The sequence below is a fragment of the Cryptomeria japonica genome, chromosome 2 (assembly GCF_030272615.1).
Source record: "Cryptomeria japonica chromosome 2, Sugi_1.0, whole genome shotgun sequence".
NCBI classification, from domain to species: Eukaryota; Viridiplantae; Streptophyta; class Pinopsida; order Cupressales; family Cupressaceae; genus Cryptomeria; species Cryptomeria japonica.
The window spans coordinates 325,136,905-325,149,277 of record NC_081406.1 but is presented as its reverse complement, the minus strand read 5'-3'; the positions used below and the strand labels follow the sequence as shown (position 1 = coordinate 325,149,277).

The 12,373-nt window shown below is 36.5% G+C and overlaps 1 non-coding gene across 1 annotated transcript; it reads left to right on the top strand.

Annotated features, from left to right (window-relative positions):
* The first annotated feature begins 566 nt into the window (after positions 1 to 566).
* Positions 567 to 669, top strand: LOC131027227 (U6 spliceosomal RNA). The gene has a single exon (XR_009102475.1). It is a non-coding gene; the product is annotated as a U6 spliceosomal RNA (small nuclear RNA).
* The last annotated feature ends 11,704 nt before the right edge of the window (positions 670 to 12,373 follow it).

Genomic DNA, 12,373 nt, shown 5'->3' with positions numbered 1-12,373 from the left:
TCCCCTTGTATACCTTGATTTTATTGATTGGGACCAATAAGGACCACCTACCATTGACATATGTGAAAACAATGTTGTCATCTTAATAATTCTGTAAATGCTAGACTTAGTAGATCATGACAAAGTCAATGGGATTCAACTCAATGAGGATGCATACTTTGGTATCCAGGTCAACTTCCTTAGTCGTAAAAATGAAAATAAAAGCAATCATAAAAAGTTCCCTAGTTAAAACCTCGATGAGGCAATATCAAACACAAAATTTCTATATAAAATAAGTATCCTCTAGTGAAAACCTATATCAAGCGCTAGAGGACGAGAGAGTTCACTTGGCTCTCATTGTACCTTTGTAGCAAGACAAATCATCCCTTCTAATTAAAGAAACTGAAGAGGTCAATCAGGGAACTTCCAAAAATCTAAAGATAACATTTATTTCCAAATCCCTTAATGATCTAGAAAAGAAAAATACAAAAGAATTCTTCAAAATTGTACAACAAAATTTCGCATGATCTTATGTTGATGTGCCATGATTAGATCTTGACCTTGTGGTTCATCATCTTGTAGTTCATGTCTCTTCAGAGACATCCGATAAAATTGGAATGATACAGAGAAGATAAGCATGGCCCCTGTGCAAGGATGACACACATAAATTGAGAAATGGTCCAAATTTTTGTATGACCATTAAACTTGACGTTGCAAAAGCTTACGACAGGGTGATTTGGGATTTTCTTATCTATGTTCTTAATAAATTTGGGTTTCCTAAAGATTGGATTGATTGCATTAAATTTTGTATTTCTTCGGTGAGTTTTTCCATGATTGTAAATGGAGCGGTATGTGGGTTCTTTGAGGCCACAAATGGGTTGTGCCAAGGGGATCCTCTTTCCCCTTCTCTGTTTGTCCTAATGGCAGAGGTGTTGGGCAATTTTATTAAAAGGAGAAACAGTGAAGGTTTTTGAAAAGGCATCAGGGTGCATGGAAATTTCGAGGCCATCACGCACTCACAATTCGTGGATGACACAATTTTGTTTGGTGAAGCAACCATGAAAGAAGTGATGGAAATCAAGAATGTCTTGGACATTTACACTCAAGCTTCGGGACAGGCGATGAACAGGGACAAATCGCAGATCTTCTTCTTCAACACTAGCAAACCTCTTCAATCCAAAATTGCAAATGTCTTGGAGTTTAAAATTGGGGGGTTCCCCATCAAATACTTAGGGGTTCAAATCAGCTCTAGTTGTAGGCAGAGCCATATCTGGGAAGATGTGATCCATTCATGCCAGTCGAAGTCTGAAAAGTGGAAAAACAGATGGCTCTCGCAAGCTGGATGTTTGACTATGATCATAGTTGTCCTCTCGGCTATTTCGGTCTACAGTATGTCTTATTTCAAGATGCCACATGTGGTTGGGAGGAAGTTGGATGGGTTGCTCAATAAATTTGTGTGGGAAGGTGCCAAAGATTAGAGGAAGATTCCCCTAATCAATTGGGACACCATGTGCCTTCTAAAGGATGAAGGTGGAGCAGGGTTGAGGAAGATGGATCTTCACAACCTTGCATTGGGGGCGAAATTGACTTGAAAAATGTATTAACAACCGAACAAGTTGTGGTGTAGACTCTTTAGGAGGAAATATTTGGATATGGAGAACCCGAATAGGATCCTTACCATAGTTGATCCTTTTAGAGGTTCCTCGACTTGGAATTTATTATGGGACTGCAGTAACATCATTATCGATCATATATCTTGGCGCATTGGAAATGGCTAGACGGCTATGTTCTGGCGCGACTCATGGGAAGCCGAGCAGGTGCTTGGTGACTTATTTGCAAAACAGGAATGGGTCAAAGAGGTCAAAAGTAAGGTCGACCTATTTGTAAAAGATTATGTTGTTGACAGCTCGAGTAATGGTGGGGCGTTGGGGTGGAAATCTATTGATATTGGAGAAAGAAGGTTGTGTTTGAAGTTGGCAGATCTTCTAAAAAACAGACGCGTCTTGCAGTCGGAACAGGAGGACACCATATTTTGGTGTGCATCCAAATCAGGTAAGTATAGTGTGAAATTGGGGTACGAGATCGAATGTCACAGAGAGAGAAAGAAAGTGGCCTTATTATCTTTGTTGGATCAACATTGGTCTCCCTAAAGCTGGAGCTTTTTTGTAGATTTCACTTCATGGCAAAATTCTGACTGGTGATAGATTGAAGCATATTGGGATTTCAGGACCGAGTTGGTGTGTTATGTGCAAAGGGAGTGAAGAGACAACCAATCATTTACTCTTTCAATGTCCCTTTGTGGATGCATGCTGGGATTGGCTCGTGGTTAAATTGCAGTTCTTTTTGGTAAAAAATGAGCGTCTTAAAGATTTCCTTCTGGTGTGACCTAAAGCAAGTCATTCGAAGTGGAGTGGATTGTGGCTGATTACTCTTGTATTGTTAGTTTGGCACATCTGGAAGGAGAGGAACATGAGGATTTTCAGAGAAACTTGTCTTTTGTTGGAGGAGGTGATTTTCAAAATCAAGGTGGCAATTGAAGAAGTGATTAATGGCAAGCCCCCCAAAGTTAAATCACTCGGGTATTGTAGTTGGGACAGGGATATGGAACGCAATTGGTCACTCAAGGACTGGGGGTTGGGGTGCACTCTAGTTCCCAAAACCAATAGGAAGCTAGTTAGATGGGTTCCTCCACAATGTGATTGGGTGAAGCTGAATTTTGATGGAGCGAGTAGAGGGAATCCTAAGATTTCAGGTATTGGTGCGGTCATTAGAGATTCCTCGGGACAATTGATGGGAGGCTTGTTTGGGAGTTTGGGCTTAGCCACAAATAATGAAGCAGAGATAAGGGCATTGGTGGCTGAAATGGACTTATGTGTTCGAAAAGGATATGACAAAGTCATCATTGAAGGAGACTCACGGATTATAATTAACGGTATCGCTAAATATAGCTTTCTAAATTGGAAACTAGGTAAGTGGATACCTTATATTAATAAGCTTTTGGGATCCATTAACTCTTTTGAATTCAAACATACATTTAGGGAAGGAAATAAGGTGGTAGATCTTTTGGCCAATGTTGGGATTGATAAGGATCTTGGTACAATCATATTCGACAAAGAGGATGCAGACACAGTAGTTTTGGAAGTCATTTTGACTGAGATCCCAGATTTGAATCGTACAGGGATTGGCCTGACATTGACTGATGCTATTGCCTCTCGTGAACCAGACCATATGTGGCATAGTTGTATGATAAAAGAGAAAACATAACTATGATCAGGTTCCTCATGAGTCCCAGTCTACAGAAAGTGGTGGTGATAGGTACAAGTTTGTCACACCTCTGGCAGAACGCAGTATGTGATATCAGGTAAGAGTGCAGTGTGTAGATCCCATAAGATTACTTTGGAATGAGAGTTCAGATGGTTCCAGTAGTCTACATTCTATTTAAGGAGGGACATGATAGAGATGGATATCATGTTTGTATAGCCAAAATGTCGCCTTTTGTGGGTCCGAGTTGTGTTAACTGTGGAAAATCTTTGGAGCGACAATGTCTCAACCTGTTTGTGCTGGAGGAAGAAATCCGTGGGGCAATTATCTCCCTGGTGGAATGTTCTTTGAGCTTAGAGAATCATTGGTGTGATGGGCTTGTCTATGGAGTGGTAATCACTCCCATAGTGGATATCCTGGAGTCACAGGTGGAAGGTGTCGGTTTGATGCAAGGATTTGTTAACCCTATGATATCCTTGCCCTGGTGGATGCTATTTTTGAACTACGAGAAGGGGGCAGGGAGAGCATCCTGAAGCTATATTTCGAGCCTGCAGAGAGAATTTCTTCTGCATCTGACACATAGGATTCATCGGGTAATGGTCAGGAGGAGTCTGATGGCGATGATGTCGAGGAGATGGATGCAGAAGGAGAGAAAGAGGAGGAGGCTGATGAGGGAGAGGAGCTGGACAAGGGCATGGCAGAGGTGACAGACTTAGATAATGGAGAGGAAGAGGTGGCTGATGGAGAGGCGGCTCGCGGAGCAGAGTAGAGAAGAAAGGCCTGGTTCATGAGAGAGGCTTGGTGCACTTTCAAGGCTGGTGTGTTGAGCGACAACCTAAACAATTTCAGGAGGCTCCTAGAATCTGATGATTGGTGGCTATCAAAGGGGTCAAATAACAATCTCCTCTACATAGGGGATGCAGTGGTGGATATCCTTCGCTTTATTAGATAGAATTAGGGAATAAGATTCTGGTGTTCAGGTTGGTTAGGGTGTATTTGCCAAGGTTTTCATAGTTGAATTCTTATTCTAGCTATGCTCTTTCCTTACTTGAAGATATTTTTGGATATGTGATAACATAACTATGTATTTATTTTCTTCTATTAATATAGGGCACTATCCCCATAACTGATAGCACTTACCATTAAATTTTTTTTATCTTGTAGTTCATCCCAATGCAAACCGAGTCAAATAAAAGTTGAGGAAAACACATTTTCAAATATCTCTATTGGAAAAAGAAGAATTAAAAAAGATGTTGGATGTTGGATTCATAGACCCCATTGGCTATCTAGAATGGGTTTCAAATATTGTACTAGTTGGCAAATCATTTGGGGGTATCTGCATTTATATAGACTTCAAAGACCTCAGCAAGGCATGTCCTAGAGATTATTTCCCCTTGTCCAATATCAACATGATTATAGATCTCACAATAGGACATGAGATGCTATGCTCTCCCTTATGGATGGATTTTTAGGATACAACTAGATCAAAATTACAATAGAAGATCAATGTGCAAAATAGCTTTTACTACACCTCGGGGAACCTTTTTCTACCAAGTCATGCCTTTGGCCTAAAGAATGTTGGAGCCACATTCCAAAGAGCAGTGACTATAATATTTCATGATCACCTACATGAGATTATAGAAGACTATGTAGATGATCTCCTTGGAAAATCCAAAATAATAGAATGACACATTGTCGTACTTACAAAGATCTTTGAAAGGATTGAGCAATACAAAGTGTAGTTAAGGTGTCACTTCTAGTAAACTGTTGGGGCTCATAGTATCATGAAGATGCATATAGGTGGATATTGCAAAGGTCAACGCTATAATTGAAACGCCACCTCCCAAAAATCTTAAGCAACTACATAGTCTCAAAGGCAAACTTTAGGCTATCAAACGATTCATTGGTCAACTAGCCGATACATGTCAGTCCTTTGCTCACTTACTTTGCAAGGATAAAAAATTTCAATGGGATTGCTTATCTCAAAAGACATTTAAAAAAATCAAAGAATATCTTGAATCACCACCAGTTCTCATGCCTCCTCTTCCAAATAACTCACTCCTCTTGTATATATCAACAACAATAGTCATCTTGGGGGCACTTCCAACACAGATAGATGAATAAGGAAAGGAAAGAGCTATATAGTAGATCAATTGTACCTTAGTGGGGATATAAGATTAATTATACACCAATTGAATGAGCATGTCCAAGGTCATAGTCTTCAGTAATAAAAAAAAATTGACACTACATGCTCAAACACAAAATCAAGCTCTTTGCTAAGATAGATCCACTTAATTACCTTCTCTCTAGAGCATCTCTTATAGGAAGAACATCAAAGTGGGTGATGATCCTAAGTGCGTTTGACTTGGATATGTAGATAAAAAGGAAATAAAGGGACAAGTAATTATTGACCGGTTAGATGAATCCCACTACAAGAGGATCATCCACTAATCACAAAACTTTTTGATGATGCCATTACGACAGTCACACAGTCAAACCAATGTAATCTATACTTTGATGGCTCTTACACTCAACATGGATCAGGGGCAGGAGTTATATTTATCACACCACAAGGTGATTGCATACTAAATACATAAAATAGTATTCCAGTGCACTAATAACATCACCAAATATGAGGCCCTCATCACAGTACTCCAAATAGCTATAAAATGGAAGATCTCTGATCTTTGTGTTTATAGTGACTCCCAGTTGTGTGGATTTCTTCTCCATGACCTATCGGATTAGGAATTCATGACCATGGCTCATAAATTTTTTTAATGATGAGTACCAAACCAAAGATGATAAATTGCTTCCTTATTGTAGAATGGTTGAAGACTTTAAGCAACATTTCACTTCAATCCAATTTGAATAGATCCCCCAAGCAAACAAAAAAGTTGAAGATGCTATGGATACCATTAGGTCCTTCCTACAAATTCCAGAAAATAGTCATAAGTGTGAATTCCCAATTGAGAATCTTCTATTGCTAGTATATGATGTTTCAAAATCCAAAAATGTATGTGAATTTATTACTCCTAATTCATCATGGTATCAAGACATCTATGCGTACCTTCACGATCAAAACCTCCCACCAAACCTCACAAAGAACCAACAAAAAACCCTCTTTTATCATTCCTCTCGCTATACTATCTTCAATGACACCCTTTATCAGAAATAATTTGATGAAACTATTCTAAGGTGTCTAAACAAGGAAGAAGCTAAAAAATCACTACATGAAGGAAGATGACTCTTGTCATTTATCTCCTCAGAATAGGTTACTATTGGCCTACAATGGAACACAAGTCCTATCACTTTGTGAAGAAGTATACACCATGTCAACAACATGACAATATAATTCATGCACCATCACAAGAATTGCAACCCATCATTACACCATGGCCCTTCTCACAATGAGGGCTCAATCTTTTTGGAAATATCCATCCCACCTATACTAATGGCCATAAATTCATAATAATTGTAATCGAGTAATTTACAAAATATGTTGAAGTCATTCCACTCACCTATACTATTGGAAAACAAATCGCAAAGTTTATTCTCAACTACCCCATATGTCACTACAACATTCCGGTGAGGCTATCATAACTGATAATGGCAGGCCTTTCAAAAATTAGGATGTCCGTAAAATTTTCAAACAATTCAACATGCAACATCGCTTCTCCATCCCTTACTACCTACAAGGAAATGGTCAAGACAAGGCTTCTAATAAAACCCTTATCAAGATCCTCAAAAAGATAGTCAATGAAGCTAGTTGTGATTAGCACTTGCAACTAAATCTTGCCCTATGGGCTTATCGTACCAACATCTACAAACTCATTGGGGTTACTACATATTCCTTAGTCTTCTGTTCTAAAGTTGTCTTATCAATTGAGCTTGAGCTTCACTCACTAAGGGTATGATTGTAAGACATCCTCTCTGAGAAAGAGTATCAAGTTGCATGACTACAAGAATTGGAGTTGCTAGATGAAAGGCACCTCAATGCCTTAATCATTTGCATGTATATCATAATCGACGATGCCTCAATTATAAAAAAAGGTCAAATCTCATGAGTTTGAAATTGGTGGCCTTGTTCTTGAATAAAATCAGAGGAATCATCAAGATTGAGACAAGAAAGGTAAATTTGAGGTTAATTAGTTAAGGCCCTTCATTATCATTGCTAAGTATGGATTTTGGGCTTATCAACTTGCTACACCCAAAGGAGAACCCATGTATGAGCCTATGAAAATTATCCATCTCAAAGGATTTTATCCAAAATCCTCAAAGTATTCCACTTTTCAAAAAAATTGAAAAATACCAAAAAAATATGTCAAAAATCCAAAAAAAAATAAAAATCGCAAAATAGTAAAGAAAAAACATTTGCCCATCACTGAAAACCACTTTTGTGGTGCTATGGGAAAGCACCTTGGTGAAAACCTATTTACAGTTTCCATGATAAATAATTTTAATCCACTATCTATTTGAATACTTATTCCTTACTCATTTCACCTCACACCATTCCCCCATATCATACTTTTTGATAGAGTGATTTTTTTGCCAACCCTTCCACCATTTCACCATCCATAACCCAGTCTTTACATATTTTTGTAGGATTTTTGTGCCTCCTTCCATTCACTTCATTCACATATCACTTTAGAGGTCTTTTATTATATCTCTCTTCTCCCATGTAGTGCCCTTCCATGATTCATCCTTTATGATGGGTTATGTCAGATACTAATGGACTCTTTATCTGCCTCTGATACTATTTGTTTTTTGTTTGAATCATTATATTGATATACTCTTTAATTTTAGTAGATTAGTTATGATTACTATGATGATGTTGATTCTATACTTTGGATTAATTATGATGTTAAGGTTTACGTTTGGTTAACTAGTGTTTATTCATTATCTAGTAGATGGGATTTATATTTATTAATTATGAGGACTTGTCATGCACTAACCCTTATTTTGTGATTAGATTATATGTGGATGATGTTGATGTTATTTATTATGTTATATATTTACTATGATGTCTTACCATTGTGGATGTGAAAGGGATGATGTCACATCACTCATATATGAGCTGGGTCTAATGTTGCAATTCTCTTTCACCTGCTTGTGTATCTTGTGTTTATATATATTGTGTATACAAATTTGGTGTTATGTAGGATGTAGGTACTAGGCATTGACTCCACTTGGTTTCATAGGTTTGAGTGTGCCCTTAATCCCAATGGTAGTTGATCGGAGGTGACACTAAGGCCCTACCGCATCTTTACCCTAGTCAATGTCCTATGTGAGTTTTAATGTTCTTGGTCTAGAGTCTTCTTGTTAGGATTTGATTGGTTATATGTATGTTGTATTTTATTTAATCTCTTTGATGGTTTTGCTATTATATGTAGTTGTGTTAAATAATAAATAAATTATAATATGTTCTTTAGGTATGAATGATTAATTATGTGAGGGTTTATTAAGTGGGCCTCATATTATATTATCTATATTATTTTATGTATTGTGTTTTAGGGATTATATTATTTAGCATTTATATTATATGTGTAATTATTAATTCATATTTATTTGTGGGAGAAGTTAATTAGTAATTGATTTTAAATTGCCATTCCATTTATTTGATTTGAGGAATCTCTTGTTCGAACTTGGGTTGCTAATTTGGTCCTTAGTACAAGAGGAAGGTCTTGTTTTGCATTTGAGTGTGATTTGGAATTAATGGAGAGTGGTTTTGGGTAATTTTGGGGGTTGTTTTAGGGGGTGGTTTTTCAAAAATCTAGATTTTTGAGAAGGGTTTTTCGATCTGCATGTATTTTGGGGTAAATTTGATGAGGATTTGAAAGGAGAATTCACGAAGATTTGTAAGGTGGTTTTGAGGAAATTGACTTAGAGGCTTGGATTGAATTTTTAATTTCATTTTGGAGGCTTTTTTATTTGTGTTGAGTTATTGTTCGAGTGGTGTTGTTGTTCATGTGGAGTTGGTTCATCTTCCTCTTCATAGTCCTATCCTTCTTCTTCTAGGTTGGAAATTTCATGACTTGCTCTTGTTTTATGTACTTTTGATATTTGGAAAAAGAAAAGAAGAGTTTATTTTGTGATTGTATGATACATTTTAAATTTTTATAGAAATTTTTTGGTTTCATGGTTTGTTATTATGTTAAATGGATGTTTAAGGTGCTTCCATTTCACTCTTTTAAAGGGTTGTTTTCGGTGTTTGTTGTCTTGGAAACTGATTTTTTGCCTTAGGGTCTGTATAATTAAGTTTTTGAGTAGGATACTTGTTGTTTGAAAATTTTGTACACTTGGGGAAATATACAAAATTATGGTTTCAGCCATAGCATCTGAGTAAAACTTTCCTAATTAAGGGAAAGGGAAGGCTCCCCCTATCTAACTACAACTTTGAAAATAAAATATGATGGGACAATAATCTTTCTTCTTCTTTCAAGAAAGACAATATCCTTTTCTCTTCACAGAAAAGTGACAGCGATTTGATATAAAAAAATAGTAACAACTTTCGAAATGAAATGAGAGAAAAGAAATGAAGTTTCCTGAAAGCTCAAAGACTTCTGTCACTTTCTTCAAACAGGACAACAATATCAAGCTCAAAGACTTGACTATATGAAGTCCTATCTACCCTTTTCTATACTAATTCTATCAAGAACAAATTATACAAACTCAAATACTAGAATATCTTATTCTTTTCTACTTAAAACAATGGGAAGTAGTATAAGCTCAAAGACTCACAATTATTTCTCACAAAATCTGCTCCTAAATTCTCTTAAGAACAAATGAAAGCACAAAGACTTACAACTTCTCTCATCATAATATTTATTTTAATCTATATTAACCTCAAATACTTGCAACACAAAGACTGCAAATCAAATGTGATTAAGCTCTTTAAGAAACACTTGCAAGAAAGATAATATAGAACACAAACTCAAGTATGTAGCACAAAGACTCAAAGCTTGAGCAGTTTCCTTCTATTCCTTTCAATTCTTGAATTTACACATGAAAGCTCAAAGACTTCTTTGTTGTAAATTTGGTAGAGTTTTTGCTTGCTTTCCAAAAGATAAAGATTACAATAGACCCCTCAAGTATTTATAGAAGAGGAGCCTTGAGAAAAAGGTGGGAGGATCCTAACTAACTTGAGAGATTCTCTCAACCACCAAGACTTATTCAATAACTAACTATGACTTATTCCAACTACTATCCTAATTGAACACAACTTGTAGTTGCTTCACATGTAATTACATAAGTGCAAGTAATGAGTTAACTTGCAATTACAAAGTTATTTTTTACATGCAACTTGTCAAAACAAAATTACAAATGCATAACTAAAACTATTCCATGTGTCTAAAGACGTGACTCTAACTGCATCATCCTTTGTATGTGATGATTTTCATGTCGCTTCAGGATGCTAGAACTTGAAGTATTCTAGATTGGTAAAGACATCTTGAATCGGAACGGGAACTTGCATCCTTGTCTTCTTGCTTGGGGTAGTACTATCTTTTCAAGAGGGAAAGGGTTGCCTTCCTCTTTTCATGTCATGACCATCTTTGTCTTGAAAGCATTCTATGCTCTCAACCATGAATTGTTGTTGTATCTCTTTTTTGTATCATCCTCCATTCTTGAAATTTGCTTGCAAAATAAGGCCCATGCCTTCATCCATTGATTTGGTAGATTGTGTGTGCAAACCAGACTGACAAGGGAAGAGATAAATTGATGCAAAAATGGGCTCACAAGTGAATTTTGGGTTTTGGAAGTTGCATTACATGTGTGGGGAAAACAAGAGCATTGACTTGCAATTGCGGAGAATAAACATGCAAATTCATGTGTGTAATGGGTAACTACAAGTTTGCACTTGTAATTGGACCTTTAGAACTCATTTTCAAGTGTTTTTTGAGTGCATTTTGGACCAATTTCGGGTTCTGGATGGCTGACCACAGGTAGACTTTAAATGGGGAAAATGAATGAAGGTGTGAAATGAGTTGATGAAATGGTATGTGCGGATGATGGAAATGAATATGAGTGAAAATGAAAAGATTTTGGGAAGATTGTCTTCAAGAAAATGGGAAGAACTTTCAACATGTAATCTGGTTCTAAAAACTCGATTTTGAAAGAATGGATATTTTTCATCTTTGCAAGTTGGAATTTCAACCAAAGATGGTTAAATTATTTTAACCGTAAGGGAAGAACAATTATTTTCATCCAACTTGCAATCGGGATTTAAAATCCCGAATACAAGTAAAGAGGGAAAATGGGGAAGAACAATGCAATTCACAAATTGCTTTACAAAGAGGTAAATCTCTCTCACAAAACCGATTTTTGGGGAAGAACCACATATTTACAAATTTAAAACTAGAAAGGAAAAACAAGAAAAAAGAAACAATAAGAAAAGAAATCTTACCTTGCTCCAATCTGAAAATACCTCTTCAGCAAGATGATTAATCAATCTTGGAATGAAGAAGACAATCCAATAAATAAACAAAAACCGCAATCCCAAACCGTTGCCACGTTTTTAAAAAATGTTCTTTGCATAAAAATGTGGTATCAAATGCATGGAAAATGGTATGGAAAGTGGCCAAGACTCTTTCTAACCTCAACTCCTTATCATACCAAGCCAAAACAATTCATAAGATTGTTGATTCATGGCATCTTTAATGAAGAAAAACATGGTTTTTTGGGAAAAATGTGTTTGCTGTTATAAACCAAGAAACCAACAATCTTAACCTCCATGTGGCGTGAAAGGTGTCTACCAATGCATGAAAATAGGAAGGAATCCTAAACGCCTTCCTCCTCCAACAAATTCTCCACAAAGATTTGCTAAAAATCCTAAAAACAAATGTTTTTCCTTGCAAATCAGGTTTTTGGGAACAAATAGCAAGTTCGAATTGCATGAAACAATGAAAATCGGGTTTTTTGGAGGATATAACAAGTTTAAAATTTCACTTTTTCAACTATAAGGCAAAATCGGGATTTTTTGACCAAATAACAAGTTTAAAATTGTCAAAAATGCACTTTATAAGCAAAATCGGGTTTTTTGGACCAAATAGCAAGTTTAAAATTGTCACTTTTTCATTTACAAGGCAAAATCGGGTTTTTGAGAGAGATATGCAAGTTTAAAATTACTTGCACAGGG